Source organism: Heterodontus francisci, chromosome 1 (genome assembly GCF_036365525.1).
Source record: "Heterodontus francisci isolate sHetFra1 chromosome 1, sHetFra1.hap1, whole genome shotgun sequence".
Taxonomy (NCBI): domain Eukaryota; kingdom Metazoa; phylum Chordata; class Chondrichthyes; order Heterodontiformes; family Heterodontidae; genus Heterodontus; species Heterodontus francisci.
This window is the reverse complement of record NC_090371.1, coordinates 174,785,176-174,802,605: the sequence shown is the minus strand read 5'-3', so window position 1 is coordinate 174,802,605 and position 17,430 is coordinate 174,785,176. Positions and strand designations below refer to the sequence as shown.

General features: G+C 42.2%; 1 protein-coding gene and 1 long non-coding RNA gene across 2 annotated transcripts in view; one reads left to right on the top strand and one right to left on the bottom strand.

The window, feature by feature from the left end:
- Positions 1-10,693, bottom strand: part of wdfy3 (WD repeat and FYVE domain containing 3) — a 498,547-nt gene extending 487,854 nt beyond the window's left edge. The window contains exon 1 of the mRNA XM_068038896.1: positions 10,378-10,693. The gene's annotated coding sequence lies outside the window, so the exon portion shown is untranslated. The remainder of the gene's footprint in view (positions 1-10,377) is intronic.
- LOC137373702 (uncharacterized) overlaps positions 10,169-17,430 on the top strand; it is a 55,859-nt gene continuing 48,597 nt past the window's right edge. The window contains exon 1 of the long non-coding RNA XR_010975674.1: positions 10,169-10,417. This is a non-coding gene — a long non-coding RNA (uncharacterized lncRNA). The remainder of the gene's footprint in view (positions 10,418-17,430) is intronic.

Genomic DNA, 17,430 nt, shown 5'->3' with positions numbered 1-17,430 from the left:
GATCAGAAGCATTTCTCTCATGACCGCTTTAGTCAGATGAAGTGGATGATCATTGACACAAATGTTTTGGAGAGTCCTGCCCACTTTCAAATTTAATTCAAAGGGACTGCTATTATCCATAACTGTCGTTCAACAGCTTTCCCTTTTTAACAGTATGTTAACACGCACTATTGAACTCAACACTGGTGCACTGCTACTGAGGCAAAGTCATCAGACAGCCTTTTATTTAAAAATATACTAGTTAGTATTTTACTTCCAATATTTGCCAACTAGGTCCCATGTTGCCAGCAGTTACAATATGTGCAGACAATATGCAAAAAAAGCAAAGTCCTTGAATGTGTTGTCGCCTCCCAAGTCCGTTCCCATCTTTCCCAGAACTCCATGTTTGAATCCCTCCAATCTGGTTTCTGCCCTGCCACAGTACCGAAACAGCTATCAAAAAGTCAGAAATGACATCCTGTGTGACTGTGACAAAGGTAAACCTTTCTTCCTCGTCCTTCTCAACCTGTCTGCAGCCTTTGACATGGCTGACTACACCATTCTCCTCCAATGCCTCTCCACTGTCATTCAGCTGGGCGGACTGGTCTCACCTGGTTCCATTCTTATCTAATGTCTTTCAATGTCTTCTCTTCCTCCTCCTGCATCATTATCACCGAGGATCTAACCTTGGCCCTTATTTCTCATCTACATGCTGCCCCTTGGCGACATCATCCAAAAGCACGGCGATAGTTTCCCATGTATGCTGATGACACCCAGGTCTACCTCACCACCACTTCTCTCGACTCCTCCACTTTTGCCAAATTATCTAACATCCAGTATTGGATGAGCAGAAATTTCCTCCAATTAAATATTAAGATGACTGAAGCCATTGTTTTTGGTCCCTACTCCAAACTCCGTTCCTTAGCTACCAACTCCATTAAACTCCCTGGCAACAGTCTGAGATTAAGTCCATTTCTCACAACTTTGATGTCACATTTGACCCCGAGATGAGCTTCCGACCTCATATCCATGCCATCACCAAGACCGTCCATTTCCACCTCTAACATCGCCTGACTTCACTCATCTCAGCTCATCTGCTGCTGAAACCCTCATTCATGCCTTTGTTACCTCTAGACTTGACTATTCCAACACACTCCTGGCTGGTCTCCCACATTTTGCTATCCATAAACTTGAGCTCATCCAAAAATCTGCGGCCCGTGTCTTAACTCACACCAAGTCCTATTCCCCTATCACCCCTGTGCTCGCTGACCTACACTGGCTCCCAATCAGTCAAACAACGTCGTGATCTTAAAATTCTCATCCTTGTTTTCAAATCCTCCATGGCCTTACCCGTCCCTATCTCTGTAATCTCCTCCAGCCCCGCAACCCTCCAGGATATCTGCACTCCTCTAATTCTGGCTTCTTGTGCGTGCCATATTTTAATTGCTCCAATATAGGTGGCCATGTGTCAGTTCCCAAGCTCTAGAATACCTTCCCTACGCCTCTCGGCCTTGCTTTCTTCCTTTAAGACACTACTTAAAACCTACTTCTTTGACCAAGCTTTTGGTCATCTGACCTAATACCTCCTTTTGTGACTCGGTGTCATAATTTGTTCTATAATGCTCCTGCAAAGCACCTTTGGACGTTTTATTACATTAAAGGTGCTATATAAATATAAGCTGTTGATAATATAGTAAAGGTTGATCAGATGGCCTAAGAGGTGAACATGTATGGAAGGTGATTGGTTTTGGAATATGAACTTGGCTAAAGAAAAAATTCCAAAGGACCAGATTTACAATTAATACTCTTAGAAATTATGCCAGAATTACAACCCACTTGCCCGAAAGCCTAGTTTGATGGTAGTTGGGAATAGTTGTAAAGAAATGAGAGCCAGCCCTGCAGCTTATATTTTAAGAAAACAGATTCTAAATGAAAATAAGTAACCACTTATCTGTAATATACCGTTACCACTGGGTTGGACTAGCAGCTACCACAAAACAGTAAATGCAGCACAGTAATTATACCCATTTAACAACACAAATTTACATTCATGAGCTCAGAGAAATACCACAGTGCAAGTTATTATTTTTACTTGCATTTATCATGTCATTAAAATGCTTCATGAACAATAAATACATTTTCTGCAGTGTAATGACCACTGTTATGTAGGCAAAGAGGATAGCTATTTTCTCATTACTGCATTGGACTGTCAGCCTAGATTATAACTTCAGGTCACAGTATGTTACTCAAACCCACAAGATACCAGTCCAAAGATAATACAGTGACAATTCAAAAAAGCGAACAATTTAAAGAGATCACTATCAAATAATAATATATATTCCATACATAGTAACAATCATTTTAATTGTCTTAAAACACAAAAGTCACCTACTATATTTGTAGTTCTGATCTCCCCACTCCCCAAAACGTTTTGACTTCAATTGAAGCTGAATTTAACGTAAGAAAACAAATGTGTAGCATAATTATAGTAATCTTCAAAGTAATGTGTATAATGTTAGCGAGCCCAGAGAAAAGATTGATTGTGGTTATGCTCTTGCAAAATAATTTGAATTATGCAAAGTAGGTTGCTGTGGTTATGGCAAATGCAATATAACTACATTAGTATTTCAGCTTAACGAAAAATCTCTTCAGAAGAGTGCATAATATGCATAAATAGTGCATAAAATGTTTATTTTAGTCATGCCTTCCTGTCAATATTTACCACTGTAAATTACTATGCTACTATTTCCCTTTTAATTTTGTAATACCAATTGTCCCTATATAGCTGTGGATCTGGCCTCTAGTCGATCTGTGCACAAAGTGCAGTATGTCTATGTTGTATACCAACGTAGACATGTTAGATGTGCGAATGTTAAATTTTACATTATGTTTAAAATTGAGGTAGTTCAACTGAAGCCAGGGTGTTACAATTTGAACAATAAATGCCAAAATTCCATATTACCTGCTGCACCTGCATACTAGTTTTCTGCGATTCATGCACGAGGACACCCAGATCTCTCTGCACTGAAGCACTCTGAAGTTTCTCTCTATTTAGATAATAATTTGCCTTTCTATTCTTCCAACCAAAATGGATAACCTCACACTTATCCACGTTAAACTCCATCTGCCAAATTTTGGCCCATTCACCTAACCTATCCATTTGCAAATTTCTTATTTCTTCACTGCAACTCACTATCCTTCCTATTTTAGTGTCAACTGCAAATTTGGCTGTAGTACCTTCTATCCCTGCATCCAAGTCATTATTATAGATTGTAAATAGTTGGAGCCCAAGGACCGAACCCACTAGTTACATCTTGCCAACCAGAAAAGGACCCATTCATCCCGACTCTGTTAGCCAATCCTCTATCCAAGCTAATAAAGTGCCCCTAACCCCATGTGATCTTATCTTGTGTACTAACCTTTTGTGCGGCACCTTAGCAAATGCCTTCTGGAAGTCCAGATATACTACATCTACAGGATCCCCATTATCCACTTTACTTGTTACATCTTCGAAGAACTGAGCACTGGATAGTGTTTCAAGAAATATTACATAGTTTATCGCAACCACACATTCCTTCAAGGCACTAAAACTCCAAAAGTAAAGGCAGTCAACTGTGGATAACAAAGGAAGTTAAGGATTGTATAAGATTAATAGAAAAGGCCGAGAAAGTTGCCAGAAATAGTAATAAACCTGAGGATTGGGAGGATTTTAGAATACAGGAAAGAAGGACAAAGAAACTGATAAAGAAAGGGAGAACAGAATATGAAAAAACATAAAAATGGACTGTAAAAACGCCTACAGGTGCATAAAAAATGTTTGGCTAAGACAAATATGGGTCCATTACAGGCAGAGTCAGGAGAATTTATAATGGGGAATAGAGAAATGGTAGAGAAGCTAAATGAATACTTTGTGTATGTCTTCACTGAGGGAGATACAAGAAATCTCCCAGAATTAGAGATCCAAGGGATTCAGGGGAATGAGGAATTGAAGGAAATTAGTATTACGAAGAAGTTTGTATTGGAGAAATTAATGGAGCTGAAGGTTGATAAGTCCCCAGGACCTGATATTCTACATCCCAGAGCGTTGAAAGAGGTAGCTATGGAGATAGTGGATGCATTGGTGATCTTCTTCAAAATTCTATCGATTCTGGAGTAGTTTCTGCAGATTGGAAGGTCGCAAATGTCACCCTACTATTTAAGAAGGAGGGAGCGAGAAAACAGACCTGTTAGCCTTAGTTGGGAAAATGCTAGAATCTATTCTAAAGGATGCGATAAATAGACACTTGGATAATAATGTTCTGATTGGGCATAGTCAACATGGATTTATGAATGGGAAATCATGTTTGACAAACCTGTTGGGAGTTTTTTGAAGATGTTACTAAAAGAATTGATAAAGGGGAGTCGGTGGATGTGGTATACTTGGATTTTCAGAAGGCTTTTGATAAAGTCCCCCACAGGAAGTTGGTTAGCAAAAGTAAAGCACAAGTAAAGGAGGTAATATACAGGCATGAATTAAGGATTGGTTAACAGGCAGAAAGCAGACAGTAGGAATAAACGGGTCATTCTTGCATTGGCAGGCTGTGACTAGTGGGGCACTGCAGGGATCAGTGCTTGGGCCCCAGCTGTTCACAATATATATCAATGATTTGGATGTGGGGAACAAATGTAATATTTCCAAGTTCGCGGATGACACAAAACTAGGTGGGAATGTGTGTTGTGAGGAAGATGCAAAGCGGCTTCAAGGGGATTTGGACAGACCTAGTGAGTGGGCAAGAATGTAGCAGATGGAATATAATGTGGAAAAATGTGAGGTTATCCACTTTGGTAGGAGGAATAGACGTGCAGAGTATTTCTTAAATGGCAAGAGATTAGAACATGTAGATGTGAAAAGGGACCAAAGGGTCCTTGTCAATAAGGCACTGAAAGCTAACATGCAGGTGCAGTAAGCAATTAGGAAGGGTAATGGTATGTTAGCCTTTATCGCAAGAGGATTTGAGTACAGGAGTAGTCAAGTCTTGCTTCAACTGTATAGAACCTTGGTTAGACCACACCTGGAGCACGGTGTACAGTTTTGGTCCCCTTAACTTAGGAAGGGTACTATTGACATAGAGGGAGTGCAATAAAGGTTCACCAGACTTGTTCCTCGGATGGCGGGACTGTCCTATGAAGAGAGATTAGGGAAACTGGGCCTGTATTCTGCAGAGTTTCAAAGAATGAGAGGTGATTTCATTGAAACGTAAAACTACTTAAAGGGATAGACAGGGTAGATGCAGCTAAGATGTTTCCCCTGGTTGGGGAATCTTGAACCAGGGGATACAATTTCAAAATAAGGGGAAAGGCACTTAGGACAGAGATGAGAAATTTCTTTACTCAGAGGATTGTGAATCTTTGGAATTCTCTACCCCAGAGGACTGTGGAAGCTCAGTCATTGAGTATGTTTAAAGCAGAGATTGGCAGATTTCTAAATACAAATGACATAACAGGATATGAGGGTAGTGCAGGGAAAAAGGCACTGAAGTGGAAGATCAGCCATGCTCAAACTGAATGGAGGGGCAGGCTCGATGGGCTGAATGGCCTACTCCTATGTTCCTAAGCCATCAATACGGTAAAGTAACAAACTGGGTTAAATTTAAAAGAAGCAACAGTAAAGAGCTGTGAAGAATTGGAAGATGATCTGATCATGAAATCGGAGGACATCAGTACAGAGGATTAGATGGTCAACTGTGGCTCGAAGGTAATTCATAAGAGATGGTAAAAGAATTCCAATATGAATGACAGTAGAGACTCTGCCTGTCAAAAGATAATAGTCTCAAGTTAGGTTTAGCCAGAAATTAATCCAGCTTTTTTTTTTAGTGGCTTCACAAATTTAGGATTTTGGGGTTGATCCCTAAACAGCTACAGCTACAGATTCAGTACACTCACACCTGAGCAAAGCAGCAGTATTTGAAGTAATGCTGCTGTCCTGTGTCATACTAACTTCTTGTTTTTAATTTGCTGGAGGATTAACTGTGTGAAAATTGAGAGTTTTTAATCCATTTTTCTCAGTTTACACATGGCCTAATACAGCATTATAGACCTCATCTGAATAAACTTAAATAATTAGCCTCCAACATGAAGTAACGACCATTTTCAGAGGAAAATAAAACTGAGTGGCATTCAATGGTAATTAGTACAAATAGGAGAGAAGGAAGATGAAGATTGAAACAATTCCCCCACACTGAGTTCCAATCTCAGCAGTGCCACTCCACAGAAATGCCAAATGGAACCGATACCCACAGGAAGAGCTCCATCCCTGGCTGGTCTTAGATATTCTCTGACACATTTCAAAAATCTTCAGGAGGCTGTTCTGCAACAATACCTGCTATATTTTATTGCTGTTAAACCTGCTCTATTTATATTAGAGAGCAGATTTTACAGCAGCTGTAACAGAAAAACAATTGCTCATGCTTGGCTGGGGAAAGATTTGTGCACGCTAGTGAGCACAAAATGGATTTGCCAATTTATTTTAGCAGGTGTTGCCACACACCCCTGGCAAACAGTAAACATGACTGGCTCCACCTCAAACAACCCAGTTTCTGTTTACCTTGCCACTGAAGGCAGTGCCATCTCCTGAAGCACCTACGGATGCCACCTCTTTTGGTGATTCTCTGAACCTCTAGAGTCTGCAGCTACACCTTCATTAAATGGATACACATTGTTCACAAAAATTAAACATGGTACTAACTGACAGCCATAAAGCAACATTCCAAGTATAGGAGCAAATTGCCTGCCCTCTCAACACAAGGAGGAAAAACCTAGAGTTAATTTGATGTGCAGCAAAAGCCCCTTTTGAACTCACCTGAAGTAATCCTCTTTTCAAAATTACAAACATGTATGACTCCCAGCACTTCAACAGAAAACGGGCAAAAATGTGTGTCTTAGTTATGTGGCATCTTGATTTAACTTAGTCCTAACAGAAAAACAGTTTATTCACTATATCTTCAAGTTTCTGCTGAATCTTCCTCACTTAATAAAACTATGTTAACCATAACAGTTTTATTTTAATGTGAATCTACATACAGTATGATATAAAATAAAATATATTTAAGGGTGTAATAGTGTTGAAGTTCATAGGGCATTTCCAGCATCATTTCGTGATTTATGACATCATAAAGATAACTTGCATTTATATAGCATCTTTAATGCAAAAATATATTTAATAGGAGAATAAACACATAAAAATTGATACCGGGCCAAAGACAGAGATATTAGGAAGGGCGACTAAAAACGTGGTAAGAGACAGCTTTTAAGAAGGGTCTAAAGGAGATTAGAAAGGTGGAGAGGACAATAGAGAGGCAGAGAGGTTTAAGGAAGAAATTCCAGAACTTCGAGCCAAGACACCTGAATGTACAGTCAGCAATGGTGGGACGAAATAAGTGGGAGATACACAAATAGCCAGATAAGTACAGATTAGGGAGGTTATTCAGCCCACCCACCTAGCTTACTCTTCCACAGAAATCTATAAATCACCATCACACTACTTCTTAAATTACTCCAGAGGTTTTGCTTTCACTACCCCATCAGGAGGCCACCTGAATCACTCTATTGTAACACATTTCCAAGTGCAATCTATATATTATACTGGATTTGCCTTAAACAGAATGATACAAAGTAAAATGCAATGGTCTGATTCTTCAGTCCAGCTATATTCCAAAAAAGGTAAACGTTTTTCAAATCAGTGGATGTCTCAGCAGATTTTCCAAGAGGTATGTAGTTGCCGTCATCTGTTCTGGACACTCTTCATTTGGACAGGACTTAAAGCACCAAAAACCTTTCAAAATTGAGTGATAAATTCTGGGGAATCATTAGCATGCCATCTAAATCTCAGTTCCCCCACCCTCTCCCAATGAGTTCAGTGTGTTTACCCAGCGAGTAGCTCCACTATACAAACCAAGACCACCCCGCCGCCCCCCCCCCCACCCCACCCCACCCCTACCAACTTGAATCAACGTTCAGTTATCTGATTTCACCCAGGATAGTGTCAGGTTCAGATGTGTTGTTTCCCTACAGTCAAATAACTTGCTGATATGCAAGGTACAATACCCCAAATACAGAGGGGAGAAAATTAGAATCTACACTTTAAAAAAATGATCCTCATACGCATTGCATTTCGTCCATCCTTTTGATATGCATGTTTCAATATATTGCATCGCCACCTTTTACCATTAGCAGAGGATCTATTATCTACAAAAGAATGTTCAATTATTGGACAGGCGAATAGGTATGGAATTTTCTCAGCCAGTGCTTGCTCCATCATTTTAATATCTAACCTGGCCCCCTCAGCTCTTAAGTGACTTGACCAAAATCTGGTTGTGAAGTTTTGGGGTCTTCAATATTAGCATCTTGCAACTAATCACATCAATCAGCACTAGATGACACGAATTGAAGGCCTAGCAACTGAGCAGATCACCCCAAGTCTCAAATAACAATAAACCAATTGATATACATGTGGCCTGAAACATGTAACTGACAAAGGCATTACACAATACTAAAATGGAAACGCACAATTTCAGAAGATGCATTTGCAACATTTCTAGCATTTTCAACTATTTCCAGTGTACAATGGGTGCTTGTGAATGTTCATTTGGATGCACTGTTGCCTTTCATTATCCATATTCAAGATTCTTGCTCAAGATCCTTCTATTATTTCTTAAGTTTACAACAGAAATGACTACTTAATCCTCTTCCTCCCAAGAAAGGCAATTACCTTTTACATTCATGAGCTCTAGTAAGAACACATTTAGCTGGCAATGGGGATTTCCAGATGGCTTGAAAAATGCATTTACTATTTCAACTCTCTAGTAGGTAAACCTCCTTCCAAAGACATAAAAATAATCCACTAAAGCAATCCATGCTGTGAAATGCCTTCAAACAGGATCCAATCAGGGAATTGGAAGAATTGTCCCCTAGAAAGCTATCCATGCACTTATATACTGTTTGAACCTCATGTTGAAAGAACCTTGACTTTTCCAAGCTAGTCATGTCATCAGCTTCAAAAAGTCACAAATGCAGTCAAATTTTTATCACAACCAAATAAATCAGCATAAGATTATAGAACCAGCACCAATAGGAACAGAATAGTTTCAACAGGTTGACATTATTCATTCTCCAAATGATAAGTTTTGTCCACACATTGACCTCAGCCCTATCCTCTTCCCTTTTCTTTGATTGCCTGTGCCACTGTCCTTCACAAGAAGGGAATTATAAGAACTCTGACTTGGGGGGAGGGGATTAACTGCAGGAATGTGGATTATATCAGTACAAAAGTGGGGAACCCACGGTGGAAAACTGAGGCACCTGATAAACTATTTGATTCGCAAGTGCCAAATCGAGATTTGATTTCAATATGGTGCAGGTCAACTTAAATGTTGCTTCACCGACAGAACCAGAATTATATATCGATCCTAGTTCTCCAGGGATGCAGATACATTATAAATTACTAACCAATTTTCAATTGCGTACAAACAATGGAAAAGATGTTTTCTTACATAATTGGTCTTTCTTTAGTGAACCAATTACAAAGAACAGCAGAATTTGTTTTAGTGGGACGTAACAAGGCCTGCTTTCGAGCATTTAAATCTTTCACTTGGTTTTGATTGATTGACTCAAATCTTGAACGGCGAACATCTGCAATTTCACACGTTTACATCTAAGGTACTATAAATACTCTCTACACAGGGCAAGTAATGCGAGTTAATACGCCACCCTCCCATCCACAATAGTCTTAGAAATATCGAATTTATTGAAAAATTATATAACCTTTTAAACAAATTGGTGCATTTTAACGTAATGATTACAACCCTACTAAGGTTGCAACGCACCCAGCAGTCTGGTATAAACGGAGACTTTACTAAACGAACATAACATGAAGTTAGTAGCATTCTCCTCCCCGAAAATAAAGCAGCTTTCCTGCTACACTGTAACCGTTAAAGCCAAGGAGCAATTGGTTCTGCTTATGTTGAAATGTCTTTTGCAATGAGTGAATAGTTTCCAACGGAGAGTGAGGGATGAGAAAGGCCTAAATCCAAATGAACCCAGAGTCAAGGAAGGGGCAACAGAAGAGGGAGGCGATTGGATATGTCGCCGTCCCCTGGGTGGGGGCCGCTAGCGGGGAGGGGAAGGGGGGGGGGCAGGGCCGTTAGCGCCCTGAATGTCGTCTCCGTTTAAACCCCACAACCGGAAACCCGGCCTGCCGGAAACAGCCAGGAATGAAATAGGGGAAGGGAAAGGAAAATAAATAAAGCTGGAAAAACCTCAGCCGAGGTTCAAACGGGCAGTATTTCAAGTCACCCGCTCTTGGTATTTTCAATGTACTGTTTATTTTTTTAAAGATAAATTGTCTCGTTTTAAGAAACTCACCAGAAAAAAAAGATCTCGAGCGGACGAAGGAGAGATGAAGGTTGGTGTTTGTTCTCCCCCCTCCTTTTTATTGAAATTTATCCTGTGAAGTGCTGCAAGACGATGGCGAAAGGGAATAACAGAGCAGTAGGGAGGGTTCTGCCGCTCCTTCTCCTGGTAGCCATTTTCATCCGAGGCTGAACTGAACAACCCTGAAAGTGACAGTGAGAAACATCGCTGGCTCCTCTCTTCTCTCCCGCACTCCCTCTTGACTGTCCCCGACAGGCACCGACTCTTACACCGGGAGCGGTTTACAGCGCCCCTCCGCCAGCGACTGCTCACTGCAAGCCCTCAACTCAGGAGCAGGCACTGCGCACGCACACATTCCCTCTGCCCCCCCCCCCAGGCATCGGCTCTTCCACCGGGAGCGGCTTACAGCGCCTCTTCTGTCAGCGACCGCTCACTACAACTCACGGCGCATGTGCACTCACATCTGAGGGGAGCGATTGGAGTAGAAACACATGCCATCTGCTGGAAGGTGACAGGTTTCAGCAATCTTGCATGACAACCAACAAATGGCATGCAACAACAGAATCACAGATTTTTAAATGCCAATGACATAAAGGGATACGACCATACGAGTTAGAAGCAGAAGTAGGCCATTCGGCCCGTCGAGCCTGCGCCATTCAACAAGATCATGACTGAATTGTTTCTGTCTCAAATTCCACATTCCCATATACCCCTGATAATCTTTGATTCCCTTGCCTAACAAGAATCCAATAAGGATATGGGGATAGTTTGGGAAAAAGGCATTGAAGTGGATGATCGGCCATGATCGTATTGAATGAAGGGACAGGCTCGATGGACTGAATGACCTACTCCTGCTCCTATGTTATAGAGTCATAGTGTCTGTGCCGGCCATCATGCACCTAACTATTCTTATCCTATTTTCCTATGTTCCTAAGTGTAAAACAAACTTATCAGAACTTGACACTTATTCAGCTTCCACTCTTTTTAAACCCAACTCACTTCTTACCATCAAATCATTTTCTGCACACACTGCAATCTCAAGCAACAACAACAACAACAAAAACAATGTGGATTTTAATATAACCTTCCATGTAGAAAAGCATCCCAAGGCTCTTCACGGTACTGTATTAGAGCATAAATGGGACAAGGCGGGGTCTCACTCTGCTTGTTTTCAGAGTCACTTCAGAGCTTTACACCTGATGTTAACCTCCACGTTAATGTTGGTAGAAAACTGTAAGTGTAATTGTAAATGCGTAAGGTCTCCCCTTAACCTGCTCTGCTCAAAGGAGAACCATGCCAGCTTCTGCAATCTTTCCATAAAGCTCAAGTTCCTCATCCTGATATGATCTTGGGAAAACTCTTTCCCTCACTGCAAGACATTGACATCCTTCCTAAAGTATGGTACCCAGAATTGTACAGTGGTGTATCTGCTGTTGCCTCTCATAGCCTAGTGGTCATGTTGGTGAGCTAGTAATGCACAGAGCTGGGCATATGATTTGCTAATATGAGTTCAAATCCTGTTCTGGTCATTGTATTGATTTATCAAGTAAATGTAAGGAGGTCCAAGCTGATACTGGAGTGAAGCAGAGTCAGCCTTGCTGTCAGCAGTATTGTTACAGTCTGCTTAGTTTCAAAGCCAGTTCTAGCTTTCCCTGCTCATTTGTGATAAAATTGTGGGGAATACTAAGTGCCAATCTAGAAGAAGATACCTATTAGAGATGTAAGCAATGGTGTGTAACAGTGTCTTTTGCGAGGAAGGACCTGGTTTTCTTCAAGCAGTTCAAGTGCCAGCTTGGCCCTGTGCTCACACTGTTCCCTGGATGTAAACAAAGGTAGTGGGTTGAAGGTGTTGAAATATTTCTTGAACAGTCCCTATCTACTCTGTCCGACTCCTCATGATTTTGAATACCTCTATCAAATCTCCTCTCAGCCTTCTCTTCTCTGAGGAAAACATTCCCATTTCTCTGATCTATCTTCATAACTGAAGTTCCTAATCCCTGGAACCATTCTCGTGAATCTTTTCTGGACCCTCTCTAATCGCTTCACATCCTTCCTAAAGTGCGGTGCCCAGAACAGGACGCAATACTCCAGCTGAGGCCGAACTAGTATCTTATACAAGTTCAACATAACCTCCTTGCTCTTGTATTCTATGTCCCTATTAATAAAGCCCAGGATACTGTATGCTTTATTAACCGCTCTCTCAACCTGTCCTACCACCTTCAATGACCTATGCACATATACCCCCAGGAACCTCTGCTCCTGCACCCCCTTTAGAATTGTACCCCTTATTTTATATTGTCTCTCCTTGTTCTTCCTACCAAAATGAATCACTTCACATTTCTCTGCATTGAACTTCATCTGCCACCTGTTCGCCCATTCCACCAACTTGTCTATGTTCTTTTGAAGTTCCACGCTATCCTCCTCATGGTTCACAATGCTTCCAAGTTTCATATCATCCACAAACTTTGAAATTGTGCCCTGTACACCAATGTCTAGGTGATTAATATATATCAGGAAAAGCAAGGATTCTTACACTGACCCCTGGGGAACTCCACTACAAACTTTCTTCCAGCCTGAAAATCATCCATTAACCACTACTCTTTGTTTTCTGTCACTCAGCCAATTCCGAATCCATGTTGCTACTGTCCCATTTATTCCATAAGCTCTACCTTTGCTCATAAGTCTAGTATGTGGCATGATATCGAACGCCTTTTGGAAGTCCATGTACACCACATCAACTGCATTGCCCTCATCAACTCTCCCTGTTACCTCCTCAAAAAATTCCAGCAAGTTAGGTAAACATGATTTTCCTTTAAGAAATTCATGCTGGCTTTCTTTAATTAGCCCATATTTGTCCTTGTGACAATTAATTTTGTCCCGAATTAATCTTTCTCGAAAGTTACCCACTACCAAAGTTAAACTGACTGGCCAGTAGTTGCCCGTCTTATCTTTACACCCTTTTTTGAACAAGGGTGTGACGTTTGTAATTCTGCACTACTCTGACACCCTGCCCGAGTGTAAGGAAGACTGAAAAATTATGGCCAGTGCCTCCACAATTTCCCCTCTCACTTCCCTCAGTATCCTTGGATGCATCTCATCCGGTCCTGGTGCCTTATCACTTTACAGACAGCATATCCAACACCTCCTCCTTATCACTTTTAAACCCTTCTAGTGTCTGAATTACCTCCTCTTTCACCATTGCCTGGGTTGCATCTTCTTCCTTGGTAAAGACTGATACAAAGTATTCATTTAATACCTCATTTATGCCCTCTCTCACCATGCACAAATCCCCTTGTTGGTCCCTAATCGGCCCCACTCCTCCTTTCACCATCCTTTTACTATTTATATGTCTATAGAAAACTTTTAGATTTCTTTTATGTCAGCTGCCAGTCTCTGTTCATACTCTCTCTCTGTGCTTCTCTTATTTGCTTTTTCATTTCCCCTCTGAAGCTTCTGTATTCAGCCTGGTTCTCAATAGTTATCTCTACCTGACATCTGTCATAGCACACATGTTTTTAATCTTAATCTCTATCTCTTTTGTCATCCAGGGAGCTCTGGATTTGTTTACCCTACCTTTTCCCTAAAATACCTGGAAATACTCAGCAGGTCTGGCAGGCACCCAACAGAATCACAGAATTGTTAAAGCACAGAAGGAGACCATTCGGCCCATCGAATCTTCACTGCCTCTCTGAATGAACAATTCACTTAGTGCCATTGCTCCACCTTCTCCCTGTAACCCTGCACATTCTTCCTTTTCAGGTAACTATCTAATGCCCTTTTGAATGCCTCGATTGAACCTGCCTTCACCACACTCTCCGGCAGTGCATTCCAGATCCTAACCACTCAAATGAAAAAGTTTTATCTCGTGCAACCCGATTTTCATAACAGTTGCGATTATGGCATCTATTTCTGAGAAATGAAAAAAATGTGGAATGGATGATTTTTCAAAGCCATATGGAATTAATATTTTCTAAACTTTAAAGTCATTTTACATGTCAGCTCGGAACTTCTACCCTTTACAACAGCATTTCCAATTTAATTTATATAAAGTAATGCCAAACCCATCACCTCATGAATCAGAAGACAAACTCTCAAAAATTGAGATATTTGGTATAAAAATTGAGTTGCTTTTTTTAAACATAAACCAATAAAGATTGACAGTTAGTTTATAAAACTCATTGGTGGCTTATTTAATTTCTAACAGGTCAGAGATCTTTACAAAAACTATATTACTGCCCCGTTTGGGTGTCTTGAGGCTGAATTTCAGGGACCAATGTCCTGCATCCCAAGGACTCCTGAAGAAAGTCCGGCCCAAGATTGTGTCAGACCACAGGTATCCAGAGTGGCTGCCTAAGTCAGAGGGTTAGCCCCTTGCATAGACTAATAATGCCTGATTTAGGATTCGTTGGGGAAACGGGTATGCCCTGATATCAGGCCCACTCCCACTTATGAGGGCCTCTCTTGGAAAGTTCAGTCTCTCTCCTTTGTTGGGGTCTCCCTCCAGTTGGGTCTCTATGAGAGGTCTCTTGGAAGGCTGAGTAATATCTAGCCCCTCTTCCAGTGAGGATCAATGAGTCAGGGTCTATGAGTGGGAGTCTATGAAAGGGGATCTCCTTCTCTTACCCTCGTTCTCTCTTTCATACCCTTGCCCTCCCCCACCCCCCCCACCCCGCAATCCTGGGCCTCAGGGAGCAGCATCTGGCTGCTTGGTCCCAGAGTTTTTCTCAGCTGTTTATGTCAACAAGCCTAGAACTCTAAGTTCCCTCCTCCTCCTTCTCCGGGCCTTTTACCTACTCCATGCGGCAGGGCCAAATGTCCTGAATCTGTCAACAGATCCCTTCTCTACAGCTCAAGCACAAACTTTGGAACCACACAGTACATGAACCTGTAACTCGCACACATCCGTCAGCACATAGTCCAAGGAACATCATTGTGCGTAATTGCTGCAGGGTCCAGGCTCAGCAATGCAATGTACTTCAGCAGGCCCCACTTCCGGTTTCCTCTCCATTTGGCACTCCAAAGTCTAGGTGTATGCACAGGCGTGACTGATTGGTTTACACATGCACAGTCCCAAACCAGGTGCGTTTGCAGAGAAAGACTATTAAAAATCCTGAGTTATCAGAGGCCTCTTGAGAGATCATATTAGGGGCTGAATTTGACTGAGAAATCACATCTCTCACAAACAATTCACAAGAGTTGGGATATCTGTATATAGTGCCTTTAATTTCATAAAACAGCCCAATGTGCTTCACATGAATGTTATCAAACAAAACTTGACACTGAGCCACATTAGGAGATATTATCTACTTGCCATAACTTGTTGACTTATTGGTCGGAATTTTACACCACCCCAACGTGCCAGATGGTGGCGGGGGGCTGGCATAAAATGGAGTGGGAGGCTCCGGGAGGCTTTCCCGACCTGCTCCCGCCTCCACCCCTCCTTTATGTTGGGGGGGGTGGTGGGGTGGTGGTGAAAAACGGCCCAGTCCAATCAAGGCCCTTAAGTGGTAACTTAACGTCCACTTAAGGGCCTTCGCCCGTCTCCATGCAGATTTTACGCGTCGCAAGCAGGCATCCTGGAGCCGGGAAAAGCCACCTGTGAAAACCGAAACCGGGCAGCTGCGATCGTCCTGGGGAGGGGGGTGGGGGGGGCCTGCTCATCGGGCACAGAGTGCCCGTTGGAGGGTTGCCCCCACTACCCCAACCGCCCCCAGCACCCAACACGCCCCCCCCCTGCCCCCCCCTTCCCTTCAACTGACTGATTACCCCCGGCAAGGCAACCAAAACCTACCTGTCTTCCCGGCTCCATGTCTCTGGCTGGACTGCAGCCCCAGCAGTGGCCACTGCTCTCGGTGGCCGCTGCTGGGACGAAGAGCTACCGACCCGCTAATTGGCCGACAGTTCAATAAGGCGCGACTTCCTCCCTTAAGCGGGTGGAAGTCCTGCCTCGGAACAATGAAAGCCTGGGGACCCGTAAAATGGGGGTCAGATCCTCTGGCGAGGCGGAAACGGGTTCACCACTGACATTTCAGTCGGTGGCCGGCTCCTGTCTGCCCAACTTGACATCCCGGCCATTGTAATGACCCATAATGATTTTCGCATATATATTTTACTTATTTAAAAATATATATTTTCAATATTTTTGTTGTGGCATTTAAAGTCAGTAAAATATTACCTGCACCTGTATAAAACGACAACCACTTGCATTGATATAGCACCTTCAACAAAGCAAAATGCCCCAAGGCACTTCACAAAAGCGTTAGCAAACAAAATGTGACAGAGCCACATATTAGGACAGGTATTAGGACAGATGACCAATAGTTTGACCAGTGGTAGGTTTCAAGGAGCATCTTAAAGGAAGAAAGGGAGATAGGGAGGCAGAGAATTTTAGGGTGGGAATGTCAGAGCTTGGAGCCTAGGCAGCTGAAAGCAAGGCTGTCAATGGTGGAGTGATTAAAATCAGGATGCTCACAAGGTCAGAATTGGAGACGCTCAGAAATCTTGGAGGGCTGTGGGGCTGGAGGAGATTACAGAGATAGGGATAAAGGCCATAGAGAGATTTGAAAACAAGGATGAGAATTTTTAAATCCAGATATTGCTTAACTGGAGCTAATGTAGGTCAGCAAAGAGATGATAGGTGAGCAAGACTTGGTATGAGTTAGGATATGGGCAGCAGAGTTTTGGATGGGTTCCAGTTTATGGGAGGTAGAACATGGGAAAACACAGCCAGAAGTGTGTTGGAATAGTCCAGTTTAGAGGTAGGAAAATCATGGATATGGGTCTCACAGCAGATGAGTTGAGGCGGGGCGAAGTTGGGTAACATTATGGAAGTGGAAATAGGCAGTCTTAGTGATGGCGCGAATACATGGTTGGAAGCTCATCTCAGGGCCAAATATTATACCAAGGTTGTGAACAGTCTGGTTCAGCCTCAGACAGTTGTCAGGGAGAGAGATGAAGTCATTGGTTAAGGAGTGGAATTTGTGGTGGGGACCAAATACAATGGCTTCAATCTTCCCAATATTTAGATGGAGGAAATTTCTACTC